At 42.7% G+C, this 23534-nt stretch overlaps 1 protein-coding gene across 1 annotated transcript in view; it reads right to left on the bottom strand.

Moving 5' to 3' along the window:
* The window catches only part of Atxn1 (ataxin 1), a 143397-nt gene extending 126552 nt beyond the window's left edge, over positions 1 to 16845 (bottom strand). Inside the window, 2 exon segments of the mRNA XM_033761904.1 lie at positions 13077 to 13204; positions 16699 to 16845. The gene's annotated coding sequence lies outside the window, so the exon portion shown is untranslated.
* Between the last annotated feature and the right edge of the window lie 6689 nt (positions 16846 to 23534).

Here is a 23534-nt window from a genome sequence, read left to right as displayed (position 1 = left end):
AGCTCATCCCTTCATCTGGCACTTGTTCCATTCCCTGCTCTGGAAGCCAGACCAGATTGAACACAGCAACCCGTATCTCCCTCTCGGTATAGAATGCAATGAGTCAGTGTTTATAGGAGGACGATCTGCTATTAAAGCAAATAAGCAGAATCAGGAATTCCAAAACACGCCATGTTTTCATTTCCATCTCATATGAGCATGAAGCCCTTGCCAAATCTGGGCACTCCAAATCATGAGGTCCCCTACCGCACATTTCTTTATCAGTCCTCCACATAATTGTTTAACTAAGACTCTCCAATAAAAATGTCTAAAATGCTTGCTACATTTCTCAGCAGCAAACAAGTGCTTGCAGGCTCTCACGATGCCCTGGGGTTTTTCAAATCTTCTCTTGGCCCCGAAGATGCACCCCATTTAGTTAAGCACACCGGATCAGAGGGGCTAAGCCACTGGCCCGAGACGGGCAGAGCAGTACCCCGGGTGAATTGAACAGAACTGATGGGACACTCCCATCTGCAGCCGCCAGATGAAGAGCTAACCTGGCCAGGTATCCATCTCACAATAATCTGATTTTTATAAAAGGCTGTTCAAACTTGAAGGTGAGAAAACATCAACATCTGAGTGACCAAAGAGGCCTGATGGTTCCCAGATTATGCCTGGCTTTTTTGCTTTTATCTTGTTCACCTTTTTCCTGTACAGTCCCATTTATTCTCAGTATTTTGTTAGGGAATAAAGAAGAGAGCAGGAAGCAGAAGCCATCTCCAGAAGCTGGCATGACCCCACCTAGACTCTTCTATTTCTCTTTAATGCAGAAAATCAGAGAAAATATGATAAATTATCATTAGCTTAACGCACATTTTGATGCCCTTCTTGTTATTCTCTATAAAAGCACTTTTAACATGTGAGCTACACCTCAGAAGGCTGAAAAATACCCTGCAATTCCCACCTGATATCACACTGGCCCCCAACTGTCCTGGTGAAAACCACAAGTTCTCACTCTCGGTACCTTGAATTTAGTGAAATGAAACAGCCACTTCTATTTTAGTATCTTTACAGAGTTAGACTTCATAGGTAAATGGTCAGATCTGGAAATTAGCAGGCAAGCACTGGTCCTGTCCAAGGTTGCAAAGCATTTCTCGAGAGCCCCAGGGTCCCTAGAGCACTGTCCTTTTTGAGGTTATGGGGGAAAACATGTTGGAAAGAAAGGAGTCTTCAGCTGGTGCGAGACTGCAGTATTACTACAAGGAGAAAGCGCTCTCAGAGATTGTGTTGAATTGGACCCTCCTCAGGTATAACTTGGGATCCACAATCCAAAGCCTAATAGGACCCACAGAGGAAAAATATGCCATCACTGGAGGTCAAGCGTTCTGAGTTCTTCTACCCAATTCCAATCAGAATGTGCATGACCTCAGTCTCCATTTCCCTCATTATATCGGTGAGGGCCCCAACTTCTTTTCTGACTGCTCCCCTGCTTCTCAGTTGTAGTACTTGTGTCCTTGGGACATCTCTTTGGAAATTTCACTGAATTGTCTGCTCTGGGGCTTTTGCCATCTCAGTGTGTGTCTATGTATCTTACTGATCATGCCAACAACCTGCTTGAAATCATTCGGTGACTTGATTTCTTGTGGTAAAGATAAACTTCAAACTCCTCAGCAGAGCACACAGAAAAGCCACTCCATGACTTGGGACCATCTGAACAGATCTCTCATGCTCTACTCTAGGAACCCCAAGACACCTACAATTTTCCAAAAACACCTGATCCTTTCTTACTTCTAAGCTCTGCACATGTGTCCTCCATGTGACCAGAGCAGGAAAGCTTCCCATACGCTGAATGAACGTGTTAGGTCATTTGCTCTGGCCAAAGAAAAAGTGACATCCATACCGCAGAGAGATGTGGAAAAGCACTGTACACCAGTAGATGAACCTACCAGGGGTTATAAAACTGGAGCAGACAAGCAGTCCCAATTGAAGCTCCCCTATCCCTCAGGCCAATCTACCTTCCAGCAGCCACATGAGTGAGGCGATGTTAAAGTGACTAGTCCCAGGCAAGCTTGGCCAGACTAGAACAGCCCACATGACTCAAAAAATAGATACAATATGTATGTCTGTTGTTTTAAAACAGGAAATGCTGGGATGACTTCTTACATAGTATAAGCTAACCGATACACCACCCATGTTGTTTTCTGGTTAAAATTATTCATCCTGTGGGTCTGAGGATAAAGGCTTCCCTGGCCCCAGAGGTGCTGGTGGAGGTTGGCACTCTTGGCAGCCTGTGGGTAGCACCAGAACGGCACACCGGCATGGTATAAGACAGTTGCCTGTTTTCTCATCTCTGTCCCCAGTGATGGGAAGCTCCTTCACTTTCTATGGATGTCTACCCTCCAGGACACTCTCAGTAACAATTTGCTTGCTGAAGGGAGATGACACAAGCTTCTATCTTCAAACTTTGTTTTATCTCTAATTTCAAAGAATTAGACAAAACAATTTTAACCATCACCTTCTAGATATGGTAACTACATCAAAATATGTTTCAATGTTTTTTCTTAAGAATTCCACTCCTGTCAATAGGCTTTGAGAATCTCCCTATTCTTGTAGGCGAGACCATAGTATCTTCCAAACTCAGTGCCTTTCAGTTTGACTGATACTAAAAAATTCACCTAAAATTCCAAGAGTCCTCAGTGTATGCATGTGAATAATTCTGACAAACATTATCACTTTCACTGTCCTAATTATTTTACATGACAAAGAAGCATAAGGTCTTAATACATAACTGAAGCACTGTCATTGTAAAGACAATGAAAACTGGTGACAAGTCCTATGACAGAGGAAATATCTCTACAGCAAAAAGACCAGCAAGTTTCAACTGCTCACCTGTTCATTTCAGTAACCGATCAGGATCAGCATAAACTTTTGAGAGATTTATCATCCCGATACCATCAAAGCTACCCTAGTCACTAGCAAGCACTCACTGGGCAAACACATCTTATTTTTCTCTTTCATGGAAGGTAGGGTCGCGCCTATTTCACAGAGGAGGTAGATAAGGCTCAGAGGATTTGGACAGTTTCCCCAAGGACACACAGATAATGAATACCGGGCTGGAATCTGAAGAAAGAATGATTCCAAAAGCCACTTATTTGAACAAATACCTTGCAACCCGATGCAGCAAAGTGTCAGTGGTAACTGTCTTCATTGGAAATAAAAGGGAATAGAGGCACTGAGAAAGAGGGTAGCTTGCTCAAGGTCTTCAAAGAGGCAGGAATGGGATGGGGCCTTGGTGCGGCTTTCCTGCTGCTGGACTGAGCTCCAGTTGCCCCATCTTCTATAGTCATTAGTATCTGATTCAAATTTACTCCCGAGATCTTCCACAACAAACTCAAGAGGGAGAGATAACAGGTTCCTCTATTATAGGGGTGCTTCCAGCTACTGTACGCCTTGCTAGGTTGTGAACATTATGAAGCCTAAAGTTCCTGAGACTTAACTGGATTATCATCTCCTTCACCAAGTTTCTTTCTAAAAAGTAACCATCAAACCTACAGAAGCATTTTCATCTTCTAAGTAAAATCCCATTCGTAGTAGCCGTATTTCTCACTTGTGTCAGTGTGGGAAAACTGTTCATTACTCGTGCGCCACGAAGAACTAATATCAACCACCAAATGTTCACTTAAGAGCTACATAGTGATCTTTTCTAGAAAAAGAAAAGTTTCTACTTCTCTGCAATATCAAGATGCACCTAAAAGCTCTGTATTGTTCCAGGAACCTGTAGCATCTTCTATCGTTTAAATCAGTTCAACAATTGAGAATAATGGCCCAGCTGGGCACACGACCCGCTGTCAAAACGGATTTATTTTATCCATTAAGAAACATCCTGAAAACACAGGATGCTCTGAAATCAGCTTTGGGAATTTCTCTACTCTTTTTGTAAGCGAGACCGAAGTATCTTCCAACTACCCTTGGAATTCATTTCCAAAAATCATTTCTATTTTGAAGCCCCAAACTTTTATTATCCACCCCTGTTCTGTGGAAGATGGCATATATACAGGGTGCTGGAAATGCTCAGTTAGATCGCATTGGCTTTCTGATGGTGAACGTTACCTCAGCTTAAGTATGGTCTGTCAGAAAAAAAAAACTATGCTCCGTCAGGGGAGCAAATAATAAACACAGATTGCAAAAGTTATTTTATTGATGAAGGAAAAGATAATAACACATATTCCATGTCACGGGGTCTCAAACACTCTGGGGATATCCCTCTTGTTAGATTTTCTGGTTTCACAGCTCCTTGCAAAGAACAGCCTCTAGTCTTTCTTTGTAAAACAGTGTCTCCACATCTGCGGCCTTCAGAGACAGAAGTGAGCATTCTTGTCAGCCAAACCTACTGCCTAGGGACGTGAACAGTGAAGTAGATATGGGACAAAGTAGCCAAGACAGTCAAAATCACCTATTGTACAGTTTTAGACTTGGTCCAGGGAATGTCAAATAGGTTAGGGACGTGAAGATATATTCCTTGGTATTTCTATTGCATTTGGATCCAAGTCAGAAAGTGGCAGAAGCCATTGGGTGCCAATTCAGTGTGCCATGGAGGGACAGAATGGGTTCCACCTCCACACTGGGTGCAGGGATTAATCACCAGAGCCCCGAAAGAAAGCTCTTGATACACTGGCTGCTTTCAGGCCAAACTGGTCAACACAAAAAGGAGCCATGATGAGCTGTTCTGCTGTTTTCCTTCATCTTCTCTTTCTTGCCCTCATATGCCTTTCCAGCATCTACTTACATCCCCAACTCTGAAAGCCAGGGATAAACGACCAGCACATTAATTCAATTCATAAGAAAAACTGCTACCATCCATTGTACTGAGATCGCCTAACACCCTGGTCCAGCATACTCACATTCTGCCTGGATGATCAATTAATTATTCATTCTCCATGGACTACTATCTGTACCAGAAAGACCATGTGGTCCACGATCCTTACTCAGTGACATCCTCTCCTGGAGGCCTGCCCAGATGAGGGAAATGGAAAATCCTCTGAGAATGGTGACTGCCAACTCCCTTCTGATCCTCTCCAGGCCACCCACTTCCACCACCACGCCCTCCCTTGCCTCAGGGAAGTGCCAGCCAGCAGGCTGCTAGGATGGCTGAGGCACAGAAATAGATCACCGATGGTGCTGGGTTTGATCACAGGGGTGCTAGAACAATGGTGCTAGAACTGCAAACTCTAGGTAACAGCAACGAGAACCAACCAAATGGTAGCTCAACGGCCCCCTGAAGGGAGTGGCAGGGTAACAACCCAGGGATGGCTCTCACTTGGACATACCATCCTTGTGCTTGATGTGGTGGAGACAGAGGGGATAAGGAATGAGCTCAACACAGACGCTGAATGATCCTATTCTGAATTATAGGAGATGGGAGATAAGCAGTCACCAAGGGACTAAGAAGTAACCTCAGATTTGACTATCACCTGAAAGTGGGGGAGGGAGGCTGTTCATGAGCAGAGATGTGACAGCCATGAAGAGGGAGAGCAACTGAGGATGCCAAAGAGGAGAAAGATCTGTTTGTACAAGCAATAGCTGTACAATAGCATCCCACTTTTATACCCTCATTTCTTGGGAAACAAAGAAGAAAAGGCAAAGATGACTGGCAAAGATGACTGGCAAAGATGACTGGCAAAGATGACTGGCAAACTAGGGCTTGCCATGGTAGAAGAAGAGAACAATCTTTGTTCTATAGGGCGAGTTTTACAATGCTTTAGAACAGGTAGCAACTTGTAGGAGCCCCAGGCATTAAGACTGCCTATCAAAGCCTTGGATTTTAGCCCTGGAGAAAGTATAATTTTTTAATTCCATGCAAGCTACAAAGGCTGGAGAAGAAAAAGGGCAAAGTGAAATGAACATCCCTTTAGTAAACTATTTCAGCAAAAGCACTATTTCTAGATGCACAAACTAAGGTGTCCCAGAATCAGCAACAATGGCTGCTGTTCTGTTGAAATAGGTTAACATCAAACTAGATGTGGTAGTGCATGCCTGTAATCCCAGCACTATGAAAAACTGACGCAGCAGGATTACAAATTTAAATCCAGCCTGGGCAATTTAGAGATTTAGCCTGACCCAGTCTCAAACAAACAAAAACAAAAACAAAAAAACCCATTACAAACAGGCTAGGGATGCAGCTCAGTACAAAGGCCCTGGGTTAGAATCCCAGTACTGCAGCAAAAAGCATGAATGTTTAACACCCCAGAGCAGTAGCTAAGCTAAGGGCCAGTAGGACACTGCACCAGCAACCCAGCATTATACCCTAGTGGCAGGCACACAAGGCCAGAAGAGAGGGGTGGTCACCAGACCTTGTATATTAAAATGAATTTAGAAGCAGAAGATGGTGAAGTGACCCAAGAAAATGACTGCAAGAACTTACTCTCAAGTTAGAACACAGGAAGCCAGATTTTTCTCAAGAGGGGAGACCAAGATACGGAGGGAGGGAGAAGGAAGGGGAAGAACATGAAAAAGGATTAAGATGTACCAGCCCTCCACAAGGAATGTAAACATTATGTACTGCAAAATATACTAATGAAAATATTAAAGGGTTCTGAAAACAGATTTCCATTTTGGGAGAGTCTACTGACAAACTTTTAGAAATACAACATATAGAAAAACGATTTTGAAAAACTTTCTCAGATTTCAAACAGCTGATTTTGTTCCCTTACCTAAAAAATGTTTTTATACTTGATGAAAATTGCTTTTCTTAAGTAATATACTCATTTAGACATCTGCCAAAGGTTAACACAATCCTCAAGACTGACAGAGGAGTTCATTCTTTCAGTAATTTACTATTACACAGCTACCACTAGAACAGACGTTGGGGGACGGTGAAATGACTTTTTTTTTTGGTGTAAAAATGGTTTTTTTAAAAAAAGAGTAAAAGATCTAGTTCATTTTAAAAGCAAATTATTTTTTCATTTTCTCCATAATACTAGTCCAAAGAAGCAATTTAGTTTCTGGTAAGAACCAACAGAATTTGTTTTGGCTCAGTGACTACACAATGTCATTTCGTTACTATTTGTGTCTCATCTTTCCTGTGAAGAAAGCAAAAGAGAAACACAATCTTTTAGAGGAAAGATGAAAATAACTAACTGAGATACAACTGTGTGATAGGCTTTGTGAGAAGCATACATTAGTAATTTTACAATGTGGGTGACAAAACAGACCAACTTGGGAGATAACCTTAAGTATGAGGATTATTTGATCTCTATCTGCAAGAAGTTGGGGTGGCTTAATAGTTCTTTCTAGGGATGCTCCACAGCCCAGTCATCCCTGCTCCTCCCCTTCTTGCCTGTGTACCAATTTTTGAACAAGGACTACTTCAAAGATACAGCACATGAAAAACACATTTTTAGTGTTAGGTGTGGTTTCTGTCCAAAGCTCAGTCAGAAATGCTGTACTTACACCACTGAGGCATCATCTTCCTGACCATCTCCTCTGCTCCTGCTTTAACTTTTACACGTAGAGTTGGAAAATAATCCTAAAAAAACCAAAACAACAACAACAAAAAAAAAACGAGGCCCATGGCCTACAAAACCCTGCACTGTATCTTTGTCAGTGGGGAAACCACAGTAATTTCTGATGGAAGAAATTTCTGGCTCCATGGTGTCTTGTACCCAGACTCAGAGGAAGTTAAATAAAACACTAATTCTCATCATCTCAATGCATCCCTCCTTTTTCCAGTCACACACCTATCAAGATGAACTTGTGCCTCTGTGTTCAGGCCTAATTCATGAGCTTAGCAGTCCTCAGAGCCTTCCTGAGAACCCGGTTTTGAGCAATCTCACCCATCATCCCCTTGGGCACACCTGACCTGGCTACAGAGTACATTTCCCATGATGCTCTCTCTTAAAGAGCAAAATTTCAAGACAGTCAGTATGGAGGACGCAGCACTTTATCCCTCACAGACTAGAGCCCATCTTGACACACGGACACATTTTAATAAATATTATTTACATAGTAAGTTCTAAACTTCAATAGGACAAACTTTTTACTTCAGTACCATTCACTTAAAAAGTAGCTTAATCACTTTGTTAATGAATTTCCCCCCATAGAACACTGATTTGGTAGAAGATCCAAGAACTCCTTCCACAAGTCTCTAGTGTTTTGAGCATCTTCTCTCAGTTCTCTGGGATACTGGGCTCTTGAGGAAGACAGTGCAAGGGGAAAGGGTGTACCTGGATGGGCTATACTTGACAAGTGATTCAGAAAACAGCACTGACATATCTGCTCTCAGAAGTAGCAGGTCATAAAAGGCCCTGCCAAAGGTTCTGGCCCCACCTGATATACTAGGAGTGATGGGCAGGAAGGAGAAGGGCTATCAATAATAATTAACAAGGGGCCTGGGATTTAGCTCAGTGGTGCTGCCACCTGCCCTGAGTTCATCTCTGGCACACACGCACACCCCAAAAAAGAAGTGACTTGAGGGAGTCCTGAGAAAAGGAGACAAATGGGTAAGGCAGGAAACCTTGGTGGACTTGCAACTACAGCGTGCCTGGAGCCCTCTCATGGAAAGTGCTCAGTGGCAGCCTCTTTGCCTTTGTAAGGAAAAAGACAACATGCAGGGCCGTACAAGACAGGACTTTTGGTACCTGGAGACTGTTTCCCTTTATCTAACAGTAAAATCTCCTCTTCTCTCCTAATCCCCTTATCTACTTCAGATCTTGGCATCACAAATAGCAAATCTAAAAGGTACAAATTGCCAGACACAGGGAAATTCCCCAGTTTCTCTTATTAGAATGTGGATGCGTAATTCCCGGACTCTGGAGACCAGATATCCAGTTCCCATTTCAAGATGTATAAAGACAGCAGGCACATGCTGGTTCAACAGACAGAGCAATGTTTATTTTCATCCATTTCTTCCTGGGGACAATCTAACTGTGGCACTCAAGACATAAAATTCCATACACGTTTATTGCCACTGTCTTCAAAAGCAACATGGCACAACGTAAAAGCCTAGTAAGGCTTTTATGAACTTCCCTCTGCATGGCAGAGTGGCTTATTTGTACCCGTGCGCTATTTCATTTCCAGTTGTGCACAGAATGGTGTGCTACCCAGCTACTTCCTGGTCTGTTTCTAGGTAAAAACAGCCCCTTTTGGGGGAAAGAAACAAAATAATAAGAGACAAAAGCACCACATCACAGACCACCACTATTCTACTCACAAACAAACCACAAACCACTGAGATGGAAAAGGAGGAAATACACAATGCAGAATTTTGTTTAAAAAAGTATCAGAAAATCCCCAAACTCTTTTGATAGCTCTATAAAACTGCTTTAAACAAATGGTTTTCTTCACATTTACTTACACAGGACAGACATTTAGCATTTACTTCTAAGGAAAGCAGAACAGACTGGACTCAGACATCCTTTATCCTATCCAGCTGCTGCCAGATTCAAACAATTCTCACAGCTCGAGGGACTTCAGGTTCCTTTTCTTCATGACAGAGGCCCACAGAGGAGAAGCCTGGGGACACACTTTACCCTCGGACAGTCACTCAACAAATGTGTTTCCAGAGCCCAAGAGGGGCCAAGCAGGATTTCAGGGGCTGGGATTCCCTGCTTTTATGGTGCAATGATCCTCTCTCTGCTTTTCTTCAAATCTAACATGTTCCCCACAAGGGCTCATGTGTTCAGAGGGGCCTGGTTGTAGGAGGTGAGTCCTGTAACCAAAGCCAAAGTTCACTTTTGGAGATGCGTAATTCGCAAATAAGCATCTGACTGCAAAGTACTTATAAGGAAAAAGTAGTAGGCTAGAGGATGAAGAGGCATGAAGTGAATGCCCACTTCCACAGATCAAGATGGGCTTCTTCGGTGAGGTGACCTGGCAAGTCCCACTGAGGGAAGCAGCGAAGCTTAGGCAAGAAATATAGATCATGGGCTCCTGGGTCATGTACTAAATAATATCAGTAGTTTTACAAAAGTTAAGTTTAAAAGTGTCTCCTAGGCTGGTGATGTAGCTCAGCAAGAGAGTTCCCGCCTACCATGGGCAAGGTCCTGCATTCATTCTCTCAGCACTGCAAAATAAGAACAAAAATGGCTCTTCTTTCATTTTTCAACATGACTAATGCGTGTAGGCCATAATATATGTGACTAAAACTATATTCTCAGGAGGCTCTCAAATGGATACTTCTGAATTGAGATACAGAATTTGGGAGGGTCTTGTGGAAAGAGTTCCACGGGGGTGATAGGTGTAATTTTTTGTCATAAGGCTGTACTTAATGTATTAAAGAAGTTGTAAATGAGGTCATGCCGATCACTGATTTTCCAGGGTGAAAGATGGGTATCAGTCACTTTCCCATTGCTGGGACAAGAAAACCTGACACCCACAACTTAAAAGGGGGAGAGGCTTATTTTGATTTATGGTTTCAGAGTTCATAGTTAGCTGCTTCCAAGCCAGAAAGGGCAAGGTAGTAGGGGATGGTATAGGACAACTGCTCAACGCATGGCAGCCAGGAAGTAGAGATAGGAAAAAGGGGAGAAGCCAAGGACAAGAATACACCCTTCCAGGTCACACGCCCAGTGACTCACCTCCTCCAACCAGGCCTTGCCTCTGAACACATGCGACTTCTGGGGAACATTTTAGATTTAGAGCATAACAATGAGGATCCAATCTGCCTCACAGGAGACTGGTACTTAATGGCGCATTAGATGCCAAAAGAGCCACTACAGATCACTGACCTCAATTGCCTCATTCTACCCACCACAGAGTGGGTCCCCAGGGTCATACAGCTAACTGCAGCACTATGTGGAAAAGCCAATGAATGTCCCGACTCTTCATTCGGCATTCCCTGCCAGTCCTTTCAGTCTGAGACACAATGAGGGGCAAAGGCCATTGGTTAGAAAAACGGTGACTGATCCAAGAGGCAGCTAATAAGAAGCAGAGTAAATGGAATGAGTAATGAGCTTGGGGTGCCTGCTGAGGACAAAACCGTGCTTCCCAATGGCTGCTACGATCATTACTCACACACTCACCCACACACTCACACCCACGCCAGTCTACGTGCAAACATACATTCTGTGAAAATCACTGCCTTCCCTAGTACATTGCCACTCACGGCACCAGCCTTGAAGCACCAAGACACAAAAATCAGGGTAAACGCTGTTGTAAAAATGTGCCAGGATCACAAGAAGTGACTGATACTAAAATGTACTCAGAAAACTGGGAAGCTCGCTTCCAACTCAAGCAAAGCAGTTTTGAAAACAAAGTCGTTAGTGTGCTTAAGGAGTTCACTGGAATTTAGCACGTTCTTCCTTTCTCTCAACACACTCCGCTTATAACTCCTTTAAGTCTGGCATGTGGCATCTTTGAGTTTACATGTCAGAACTTTGGAAAACCTCCCTTACCTTCTGAGGTTGGACATGGGCATTTCAGAGCAACCATTAAGGAAAAAATCCCCACCACCAGATTTGAAACAAGTTGTATTGATTATAGTAACTGCCTGCACCTAAAATATTCTTCTGTAAAACACTAGCTTCTCAGGAAGAACCACTATTCTAGTAGAATTTCCAGCAGAACACCCCAACACCCAAATCCAATAAGCCCTCAAATTATCCCTTGATAACAATAAAAAATGTTACAGGAAGACATCATTTTGGGTAGGAATTAAGGTGCCCACACAATATTCTGCCCCTTAGGGGGCCCTCAAGCCAACTGTTGACTGCTCAGTAAAGAGGTGGATGTAGCTTTCCATAGACAAACAGAATAGCAGTTTTGGGGCATCTGTGATTTGGCCAACGTTGTGAATATACCTGTCCGTATGGTAAGGCCAGCAATGAAATTCAGGGTCACTGACTTCAGGAGCTGTGTACTTTCCACTAGAACCAATATGGTCAAATGTTCAGAGTAGAAATACATTAAAATACTAGCATCTCTCGTTGTGCACTGAGGCTGTGAGAAATTCTGAATTTAATAAGCTAATTTGAATATTACTACACAACCTGCAGGCAATCTAGATGCACATGCGTATTTTAATACAAAATGTTTTACAACCCATGACATAAAAATTCAACAGAAATTTCTCTTTTCAATGTCCATACTTTTATTTTCTGATATAATGCGTCTTTTAAATCTTTTAGACAACTGGAAAAAGTAAATGACGAACCACTAGAAAATTATTCTGATCGAATTAAGTCAAGACCTTATGTACACATATAGAATAAAATATGCACGTGTGCGTGCACACATACACACACACAGCCCCTAGTTAAAGCTGAGCCTTTATCTTCTAAAATTTGAAGAGAATATTATTTATTTCCTCTTTCTCAGAAGTCCTTATTGGACATACTGGGTTTCATGTAGCTACATTTTTTTCCTGGCCAAGATTCGCTAGAAAGTTTTTATTTGCAATACGATCTAGCAATCAGGCAAAAATCTCCCAAAAGTGGCAGAGCTGGGCAAATCCACAAGTTTAACAGCAACCAATCTCCCTGAGACTCAGGCTTGGCCGTGTTGTCAATGACATAACACGAAAACTTCTTTTGAACCACTGGCTGGCCCATAGTTCTCCTAACTTTACACATCTCATAATCCCTGCTTAGTAACCCGATGCAAGCCAATTACTTAACTGGCGAATTTTGAATAAGGGAAGCACCCAAAAGAACTGTGTATATTTGCATACCTCAGCATTTGGAACGTCAGGACAAAAATGAAAAACACAGCTATGTCATTCCAGCTTAAAACTTCACGTCAGAACAGCAGTTGAGTAGAAACAGTAGCGCTAACCCTGCCTATCCATCAGCCTAAAAGAACGGCAACAGCCCCATCTAAAGAGCCTACCCTATATTTGCTATTATGGCAATGTCCCATTGCCGGAGCCAATAGAAAGAGTGTATCTCAATCTTTTGTTCCAGAAATAGATAACGAGCAGCACTCTGCAGAAGCTGAGAAAGGCAAGTTCACGGCAAATACAAACAGAACCGCTTCTAAGAAAAGAAATTAATTGGTCGATCATCTAGAGCTCCTGCTAATGCCCCTTCACCACCCTGGCTTGGCTGTCTCCAGTGATTCACAAATCTGTACCAGACAAACCTCTGCAGATGCTGCTAACTTACAGCATTCACTGTGCACTGTTCCCAGCAAGCCTCAGCCTGGTCTTCACCATGGAGACTTTTCACAGAAGCTGTAGGACGCCTGGGCTCAGATGTGTTCTACCTTCTTTGCACCGACAAGTGAGAAATACCTTGTATAGGAACAGAAAAAAAAAAAAAAAGGAAAAGAAATAAGTAAATGCTTATCTCTAATGAAGTCAATGTTCACTTAGACTGATAATTCACCAAAGACCATTTCTCAACTCAGGATCCTTTCCTGAAAACGAAACTCAGTAGTTTTTGCTCTTGTCCCAGGGGACACAGAATGGTCAGATTTTTTTTCTTCCCTCCTTCATAAAATTGAAGACAGTTCTGGGAGATGTAAGACACAGATTCAGGCTGAAAATTTGCACAGCAGCCTCAAGGAACTGAGACTTGGAGGTGAAGCTCAGTGTAGAGCACTTAACTACCATGCCTAAGGCCTGGGTTCTATCCCCAGCTCCACAAAAACAAAGAAAAAGCCAGCTCCATTTAATTTTACTTTCTGCAAAAGGCAATGAGGACCAGCACCTTTTGTCATTTTTATGCCTCACCCAGTTGATCAATAAGATCACTTTTACAAAGCACTGACAGTTCCCCAGAAGGCAGGAGCTATGTGAATGCAAAGTATTATTAGCGGCTATAAGTCTGTTACTGAGCTTAGAGCCAGAATATAAAAGCCAGCTTTGGCAAGGCACCAGTAATCAGCTCTCCTGGGGCACCTAGAGGTCTGTGCGGCCCTCTGTGCCTGGGCAGGAGGGGGGGGAGCAGAAACGAACCAGACATCTGAAATTTCTGGGAGAAGGGAAGGGAAGGTAGGGAGCAGGAAGCTAAGGGGGTGGGAGTGTGTAAGGTAGGCACCAGGGCCCGGCAGGAGCGTGGGTATTTGGCACCCACCACACGGTTCTCTCAGATTGTAGGTTGGCAGCGTTTCATGCACCAAAATGTTTGCAGGGCTGTGAAATTTTCCACTTGGCTGTTTGCCATTTCCGCCCACCAATGACAACATTCACGCAGAGGTGGCACACTGAGGCACTGTTGGAAAAGGACTGGATATGGTTTGTTTGTTGCTTTTAGTGAAAAGACCTAGTCACAGTCTCATCGTGAATATTTTCCACACCTGGGTTTGATTCTTCAACCCCCGCCAGGCAAACCCAGCAACAGCTGTCACAGTATCCAGGGATCATGACGCGTGCGCCCTTGCAGACCACACTTGAGGGACAGAAGTTATGAGAGTGGCTTCGGGCAATGACAGAAGACATAGCATTCAAGGCTGTGCTAGGATCCTGTCCACTTCCAGTCTAAATCATCTGCAAGTGCCAGTTAGGTTTTTCCTTTCAAAGTCATTTCATGGAACACAGGTGGGAGTTGTATCAGCATTGTGATTGTGCCAAGCAGTATTTCCACGAGAAAAATGCGGCCCTCAAGCGCAAAAAACAAACAAAATTTGTGAATAAATTGGTGAATAACACCAAATCTTAGATTTAGAACTGATAAAACACTGACAAGTATAGCTTAAAATAAAACAATTTTTTGAAAGACAACATTAAGACAGAAGTAGATCCTGGCTTCTGGTATATTTAATCACCACTTATATAGTGAATCCAGTTTACCAGGCAATTTCTAACTCATTCACTGGAAAGATTTTTTACCTAGCAATACTATATCCACCAATTTCTGTCAAACTGAGGGACAATGGTGAATAAAAGTAAAGGATTCTGCTCTCAAGATGCTCTTTGAGTCCAGAGGGACAGACATTAAAGAATCATAGCCCAGCACAGTGGCACATGTCTGTAATCCCAACTAACTCAAAGCTGAGGCAGGAGGAACAAGTTCAAACCCAGTCTGGGCAATTTAGGGAGACCCTGTCTCAAAACTAAACGGGTGAGGACAATGGTGGCAAACCTTTTAGAGCTTGCAATGATAATAAACACCCAGCTGCGGCCCTCGTGCCATAGGTTCGCCATCGCTGGGCTAGGACACACAGCTCAATGCTTTCTGGCTTCCATCTGCAGCACTTTAAAAAAACAAACCCCATCGCATGTAATTTTCAGTCTATGTATAAAATGTGAAAACCATACAGGCAGAACAAAGGAAAAATAAGCATTGGGATTTATAATCCTAACAGGGCCACCTCAGTTTGGAAGGTGGGGCTCTAGAAAGACTCTTACAAAAGGAACAATCCAGTGCGGAAGTTAGAGGGTATCAGGTTTCCAAGGAAACAGCCAGTACATCAGTTGCTCAGAACTACAATTAATTTGTTACTCCATTTTTTTTTGGGGGGGGGCGGTCATTTCAACAGGTCTCCTGGATTAAGAAGCAAGAGAACTGTCTTTGAAACTTTGACATACCTGGCCACTCAGCTATCTAGAAACAAGCACTAGTACCTTTTCCCAGGGGATCGCCATCCAATGCCTGTGCTGTCCTCGAAACAACAGGAGAGAAGACCTTTCTTCTTAAGGCACCCCCCAGACACCCATCATTGCAGGAAAAAGGAAGCTCTCTTGACACCTGCCTGCCACAGCTGGACTTAAAACCCACTCAAAACAGATCATATTACATGTAAATTTCTGAAACAAAATAGTACCTTGGTTTAGGTTCCAAATTTCTGGTTTCCTCTGGGCTACCAGGATATTTGTTATCTGTCCTGTCGTAACTATGCCCAACTTTAAGAGTGTCTACCAACCTTTCCTCCCTTGGTTCTTGATTTGGTGATCTATTTACTTTATGTGGACGAGCAGCATGATGCAAAAAAATAAAAGGTAATGGAAAAGCTGTGTTCATATGAAGCATTTTCTTGTTCCCTCTCATCCCAGATTCTGGCTCAATTTAATTCTTCCACTAAGGAAAAATCAGTAATTTGCATTCTTCATCCTACAAAACCAAGGCATCCTCAGGCAGGCTCATTCATGTTCTCTTCATGAATGGAGCAAGTCTGAAAGTCTGTCTGCAATGGCTGTGCCAAGCTCCTCTTTGAGTCTCTTTCCATTTACGATGCCTGGGATAAAACATCATTTCTCCTCCAAGTCTCCCATGCAAACAAAAATATTAATAACACCCCCAGTGCCAAGTCTCGGAATACAAACCGTGACTTTGACCTAGTAATTTCGACAAAGCTTAGCAAACTCAGAGGAGAGTTGTCCAATACTGCGAAATTATGCCAGGCTGCCAGTTATTCTCCTCTGTCCAGAGGAGAAATGACACAAATACCAACCTTTCCTTCCTTGGACTGCCATGGTACTTTACAGCCTCTGCACTTTTGACCTTGGTCTCTTTCAGTTCAGCACTCCATTATGCTGGCTTTTTATACTTCACTGAACTTTAGTTTGGAAAGCTCAAAAAGTTTATAAGCTCCTCGATGAAAGAAACCTTGCTATGCCCTCCTTTTGTAAGCACCTAGCAGTGTCTAGAGGAAAAGCCTGAATTTAAATTAAATGAGCCACATCTAAAACTGTTCTAGGACTATTCCTTATGGCAGAGGACTCTCCTGAACGACTAGAGTTGAAGCCCATCTCACCTTTCTGATTCCCCAGGATTCGGAACTCTCATGACGCCTCTCGGCCAAATAAAAGCCCTTCCCAAGATGGAAAACAAGTTTTAACTTCACCTCCTCTTTTTCAATCTTCCAGACCACTCCATCTTCAGGCATTAGTGGCTTCTGAACAGTTGCTGTCTCTTCTCAAGAATTACACACCCTCTTGACCGCCCCATCACAAGTCTAGATCTTGGATTCACACAGCTTTTCCACAACCACCATCACAGAAACCTTCCTGCTCTATGAAGGAGAGATGGGGTGGGTTCTTAAACTTGAACCAGCATCAGAAACACCTGGAAAATCACATTAAACCAGATTTCTGATTTGGAAAGTCTGACATGGGCCCGAGAACTTGTGTTCCCATAATGATTCTCAGATGATACTAATTTGGAGACCATGCTTGGAGTGCTTCTGCTCTAAGGGTCTTTCTGTCAACTATACAGCCAAAATGTGGAAGACCCTTGAGCACACTACATCACCACACCAGAAGGAATGTTTTCTGTCTATTCTGAAGAAGAAACAAATGACCAAGCAAACAAAAACCACCACTCAGTGTACAGATGTACAATGTGGGAGAAACTTTCTTTGATCACTCTGCTTGAGCTCCTCCTATTGGTTCCAGGTCCTACTGGGGTCACTTCTGCCCCTCTCCTTGTTTTCCTTGCTACTTAGAAGTTCTCCTTGGCCTAAAAGATCCCCAGACACCACCACCCCTGGAGCACCTTCTCCATAACCCAGAAGGTTCCCAAATGACTGTCACCTTTCTCCCATTTACCAATAAGCAGGTGATCGTGTAGTTACTCAAAGCTGGTGCTGGAACACAAACAATATAAAACCTTGGCACTTTATTTCTATCATTACTTTTTAGTAAAGGTCAGGAAAGTTTCCTGCCGTCTAAATGCAACTGACCTTTACTGAAGCCCTCCAACTAACTGACTCCTCTTATACTCAATATATTGTTTAATCAGTAATTCTTTCAATTTTCTTTCTTGGCTATTTAGCAGACTACATTTTTTGCCTGAGAAGCATCTTTCTGAAATGACCTCCATTTTCTTTGTTATTTGGGCCGGAGTGATCTCCTACTTTGGCTCCAATGCGGAGAATACAACTCAGGTCTGCCCAAACAAAACAGTTATCCCCCTAGCCAGAGAGACTGGTTTTCTGGTAAGGCACATACCAGAGGCAAGCCAATCAAAGGCTTCTCCCAGAGGCTGGAACCAAGAGGAAAGAGATATCCTCCACTAATGAACAGCAATGCATGATGTTAACTAGAGCTGGAAAGATATCGTGGAAAGACAGCCGCTTTGAGAATAAAGTTGTACGGTAGAAAGCAGTGCCACGAGACAGAGTCCTGATCATGAGGTCCCATAGGACCAGCCATGGACAGAGTGTTATTCATCTCTGGAACTTTTAGTTGTTGTGTCACATGGGACAGACAAAATTCTAAGGTGGTCCCCAAGAGTGTCCCATCCCTTGATGTGCACACACGCACACACTGTTTCAATTATTCAATGGCTAAAAAATCCAGGTACTATTTCTGTGAAGGGATTTTTGAAGCTATAATTAAGGTCCCAAATCAGGTGTTCTGAAAATGGAGAGACTTTACTTGGTGGGCCTGAACTAATCTGATGAGCCCTTAAAAGGGCTGGACGCTACCAGGGAAGGGATTGAAACCATGATAAGATCTATCGGGAGCGGGGACAAGCCACATGGCACGGAAATGAGGTAGGTTCCAGAAGCTGAGGATGTTCCTGAGCTTGGAGCCAGTCACAAAACAGGAGTCTTGGTGCAACAACCAAAATGAACTAAGTACACTACAAATAACCCTGTGGACTTGCAAAGGGCCTGGAGCTCCAGATAAAAACCAGCCTAGTGAATACTGCAGTCAGCCTCACAAACCCATAACAGAGAACCCCACTAAGCCGAAAGTGTGAGCTAATAAGTGGGTGTTGTTTTCAGTCACTATATTTGTGATAAATTGTTATGCAGCAACAGAAAATTAATATACATGCGTTACAACAAAATTTTTTTTTTTTGGCTTGAATCATTGTGAATTTTATTTGCCTACTACAGCCAAAATAGATAAAAACTTTTGATTTCCTCAAGATGGAACTGTCCTGGTGTCCCTTTTATCCTTTTGCCCCCTCCTCTTCCTTGTTTTGTTTCCAGGAATTTCTTCTCATTGTAAAGTATGTATTCCCCCTGACTATAGGTTCAGTTCTCGTCTTTTGATAAGTTCTTTTGATGACACATAGTTCCTAAATCTCACCGTAGGCCCTAGCATCGCCCCCACAAGCTCCTGAATACAAATAGTATAAATAAATTATGTGTTTCAAAAGGTCCCATCTTTTGCCCCTAAATCAGTTCCTCTTGAATTTCCAATTCATGCTATTGGTATTATTGTCTTCTGAAATTTTCTCTTGCCATTCATTAGTTGTCAAATCTTATTAATCCTGCACCTGCTCTATTCCCACTGCCACCAAGCTAGTGAGACTGCCATTCCTCTCACCACAGCCCTCAAATTGGTCTTCTGGCTTTGTCTTCTCTCTCCAAACCATGTGAGTCATCTCTGTCGCATTAAACTTCCTAAAGCTGTGGTTAGATAATACAACTTCTCCAGGCCCAACCACCTTGGTTCCTACAACTTACTGGAAATCTTCCAAATTCTTTATCTGATGTTGAAGACCTTTGCAATCCAGCCCAAATGTGCCCATCCAACCAACTTCATTTTCTTCTTCTGTCTTCTTTCACACTGGACTCACCATACTGAATTTTTTACTTCCTGTCAGAATCCGCATTTCTTCTTCTGTGTCACCAATCAGGCCATCCCTCCTAAGGCCAGCTCAAATCCCACTACAACTTTATTGCAGGGCTTTTAATTTTTTTCGGGGGGGGGCATGTGAGTTTCCATGGCTTTTATTCCTTTTCCATAAGGTACCCATCATTTTATTCATTATGCTAAAATACGTGTCATCTCTCCACACAGACTGCAATAAACTCCTTGAAGATAGATAAAGTCTGTGCATGACTTCTTTTGGAGATGGTAATTCCTTGATAAATTCATGTAGATGGTTCAAAAGGTGGTGATACTTTACTTTCACTGTGAAATGTGCTCAAGCCTCCTTCCTCTGTGGTTATCAAACATGAGAACATGCCTTTGGGCGACATGAAGAAGAATCATGACACAACATGTTGTGGCTCCTGTCTGGATCTCCCGCCCAAAGCCTCGTGCAGTCATAGGTGTAGCTTTTCCAGAGATGGCAGAATCTACAGTATGGGACTGATTCATGGTGCAATGCTAGGAGTAAGGACGGATGATTACTGTATCAATCCACTAATTGGTTTAGCATTGCCCTAATCCCAGTAGCCTGGATACAATATAAAGGACAGTAAGAGGCTTATCTTGTCCCTCTTGCTTTGCTACCTTCTGCCCACCATGAACCGTTTTTTGTTGGTGATACCCCTCTGCCATGTGCCACTCTGCCTTGGAGCCAGCCAATTATGGACTGAAATCTCCACAAACCACAGCTAAACAAACCTTTCCCCTTTAACTTTGTCAGGTATTTTGTCTCAGCAAGGAGAGAAGAGTAACTAATTAATACAGAGGGAAATGGCTCAGTCAATCAATGCAATGTCCTACAGGAGCTTTGCTTTCCAACTCGGATCCTAAGGTACTTTGGAAATGGCAGAGTTGGGAAATGTGTCTTCTGGTTAGCAAACTCAGTCAGCAGGCTGAAGAGCTGGTGGCTCACTGAGAAGCATCTATATTGCATGACAGTCACCAGGACCCGAAGCTTTCTTCCCCCCAGGAAAGGCATTAGAAGTTCAGGGCTTTCTTGAAGAACTGGAGGGAGGCCAAGGTGGAATGAAGGCCAACACTTAAGGTATCATGAACAATCAATTTATTCTTAGATCCTACCTCCCAATCCAACTAAGCAACAGTTGATGGATTGTGCATGATCCATTGCAAAATTTCTCCAAACCTTCAGTCCTTGGATATTTAGGGTGTATTTGGGACTCATTTGGGTTTAGGGAGTAAAAACTAAAATTAATATCTGCCCAAAGAACACTTAAATCAGGGAGATAAATATGCCAGAAAAAATACCGATCAAACATTTAAAAAATTATTTCATGTTGACCCATCCCACTGTTTTCTGTTATTAGCATGGCTTATCACATGAAGGTAAGGTTTCATCTGCAAAGACACAGCCCTCTAGGTATGCGCATGTACATGCACGTTACATCTCCTCATTGGCACAGCGCAAAGTTTGCTGTGAAATATATTATGCATCCAGAGAAAGCATTTCTGCCTATCAGGATAAAATGAAAATAAAATATATGTTGAATAGACAGGTGCAGCATACCTCATCTGAACCAAAGGACTGAAGAATGTCTCCAGGAAATTATTTTAAGGTGGCCTATGCTTCTTACAGACAATCTCTTCCTGATTACAGACAATATCCTTCTGACCTTATCTGCTTTACTCGGGGGCCCTTAGGGACTGCTGAATCCCAAGAGAAGGCACAGTGGCCCAGGGCATAGTGAGATCTTGAACAGGAAGCAGGACCACAGGGCCGTAGCCCTCCCCCTGGGTTACACATCCCCTTTCTGGCTGCTGTGAGTCATCATGCACGTTCTCCCTGGAGGCGAGTTTTATTCCTGCCTGCTCAAAAAAGACCGTGTTTAGTTTGGCTGCTGCAGAAGTGCTTGGAAAAAATGAGGAAGGCCTGAGACTTATGCCTCATGACTTGATAATTTGTAAAGCATTTCAAGTCAGAAGCAGTTTCAGTCCAGGTGAGGCTATGTGTTTCTACTCTTTTTTTTGTTGTTGTCGTTATTTAGATAATTAGTACAACTCCTAAAAAAACATTTAAATATTTTTTTCTCATTATATTTTTGTTCTGATCTTAGCAGTTAGAGAGTACCCTCAATAGTTTGATTTGGCCTGACTTTGCAAAGCAGGGAATCAAGGCAAAATACAAAGACAGATTCTACATAAGCCCTTTGCTCCCAAATATTCACCCAAAGCACTAAAACCACAGCACTGGAAGCATCCTCTCAAAGACACAACTTCCCTTCCTAAGATACTATTGTGCAAAAGTATGGCTACAACCAGAATCTCAATCATGTTTTCAAAGTTACGAGTATTGTCACGTGACTAAGATTTAAAGACAACAGAATTATCTTCCAAAACTCAAAATCAGTGACTGTTCTAACTATTCAAATTGTGCACAATGTTGGGACCAACAGAAAACATAACCGTTCATTTGCCTTCTTGTCTACTTGTTTTATTAAATGAAAAGCCAACAAACATGATCCCATGTTAACACTTCTCTGTCCCATCCCAGGTAGCAGCTCCCTCGCTTAAATATTACAACTTTCTGATGTAATCCGAACAGACAGTGCAAGACAAAGGAGCCATTCAAAACGTCTCTCCTTTTGGAGGAGGCTTAAAGAAAATGATTCTTGCTTAAAACCAAGACTTCAATGGTTTCAACTATGCACACCAAGTAACAGAAACACAACTTGGCATTAAATCTTGGGATTACCTGTTGAAACACCAAAGGCAGGAAGACTTTGATGTGGGTTACTTGGTGCCAGGTAAGTACTAAGAAATGCAACTATGCTTTTCAATGAATGTAGAGCTGACAACTTGATACCATATTTGGAGCAAAGATTCATAGTGGCGAGGACTAAGGGAGCACAGAGGAGGGGACTGAGTATGAGCCGGGTGCCCACTTGCTAACTGGAGCCCAGTACAGGTCATTCTGCAGAGGAAATCTCCCCCCACCAATTCCACTTGCTACAATGTTTCACACTGCAAGAGTATCAACTGGTATTTTCTAAATAAAAGACCCAGGCAAGACACAGCTGCACTTCCTCTTCAGAGGCCAGAAACTCATTTAAAACACCTGATGATCGTGTTTCATTAAAAAACCTCACGAGATCTCTTTATGCAATGAGCACTCTACAGGTTTTCTACAACTCTTTAAAAATGAGTATTTTAAATGCCTAACAGCAACACGTTCGCCCCTCGGCTCTAGGACAAACCTTCTCAAGCACCAACATACAGTACTTGTTTGTATTAAGAAAAAAGAATAATAGGGGCTTTTCCTCTCCTCCTTCATCTTCCACACTGAGGGGTTTCGCCTAATATCACAGCCCTGGGGATTCTCACACTTAAAACTGCTAACATTTCAAAAAGGAGAAAATCTCTTGCTCTTTAATTGTTATGTCGAATAAGCTCTCAAAAGTTCATTTTTGTTACCTTTTTCAGGCAAAATAAGAGGCCTTTTACAAAAATTCTATTGCTAAAACAATGGAATTCTCCCGGGAATGACTTCGTTATGGAAATTAAGTGACAGCTTCTTTTATCCAGCCAGGCAGAAAGTGTGCATTTATAAAAGGCATTCAGAGCACTCAAGTGTTGTGTGTGGGAGGACAGAAAATGCTATTTTTAATTCAGATTGCAGCATTCCCCTCATGCAGGTCTTTCAGTATAATCATAATCATAATAAGACTGATCTAAAATGAAAAAAAACTTCCCATTCCTGCTGACCCCAGCAGAAAAAGAGAGGAAAAAAAAAATTGAAAATGAAAATTAGGATGATTAACAGAGCTTTCTTCTGCTTTTAGGCCTCTCTGTGGGCTCAAAGATCCAACCTGAAGGCGATCAGAGCTGACCATCCTTTCCCACAGCTAAAAGGCCCTGGAAGTCCGCTAAGAAGCACACTCCACCTTCTTGCGCCCATTTACATTTCTGTACCAGTGATGTTTTCGCTATACTGTTTGCAGAAGTTGCCTGTGCCTGCCAGGAAAAGGTGTGCAGCTTCCCCCTTCTGTTTCCGAGGCTCGACCTTGTTTGGTGATTTGGTATGGATGAGAGCGTCCAGCCAGGTGCAAGGGCC

This window comes from Fukomys damarensis, unplaced genomic scaffold (assembly GCF_012274545.1).
Source record: "Fukomys damarensis isolate Sample0158 unplaced genomic scaffold, DMR_v1.0_HiC HiC_scaffold_10, whole genome shotgun sequence".
Lineage (NCBI taxonomy): Eukaryota > Metazoa > Chordata > Mammalia > Rodentia > Bathyergidae > Fukomys > Fukomys damarensis.
This window is presented reverse-complemented; position numbering and strand designations above follow the sequence as displayed.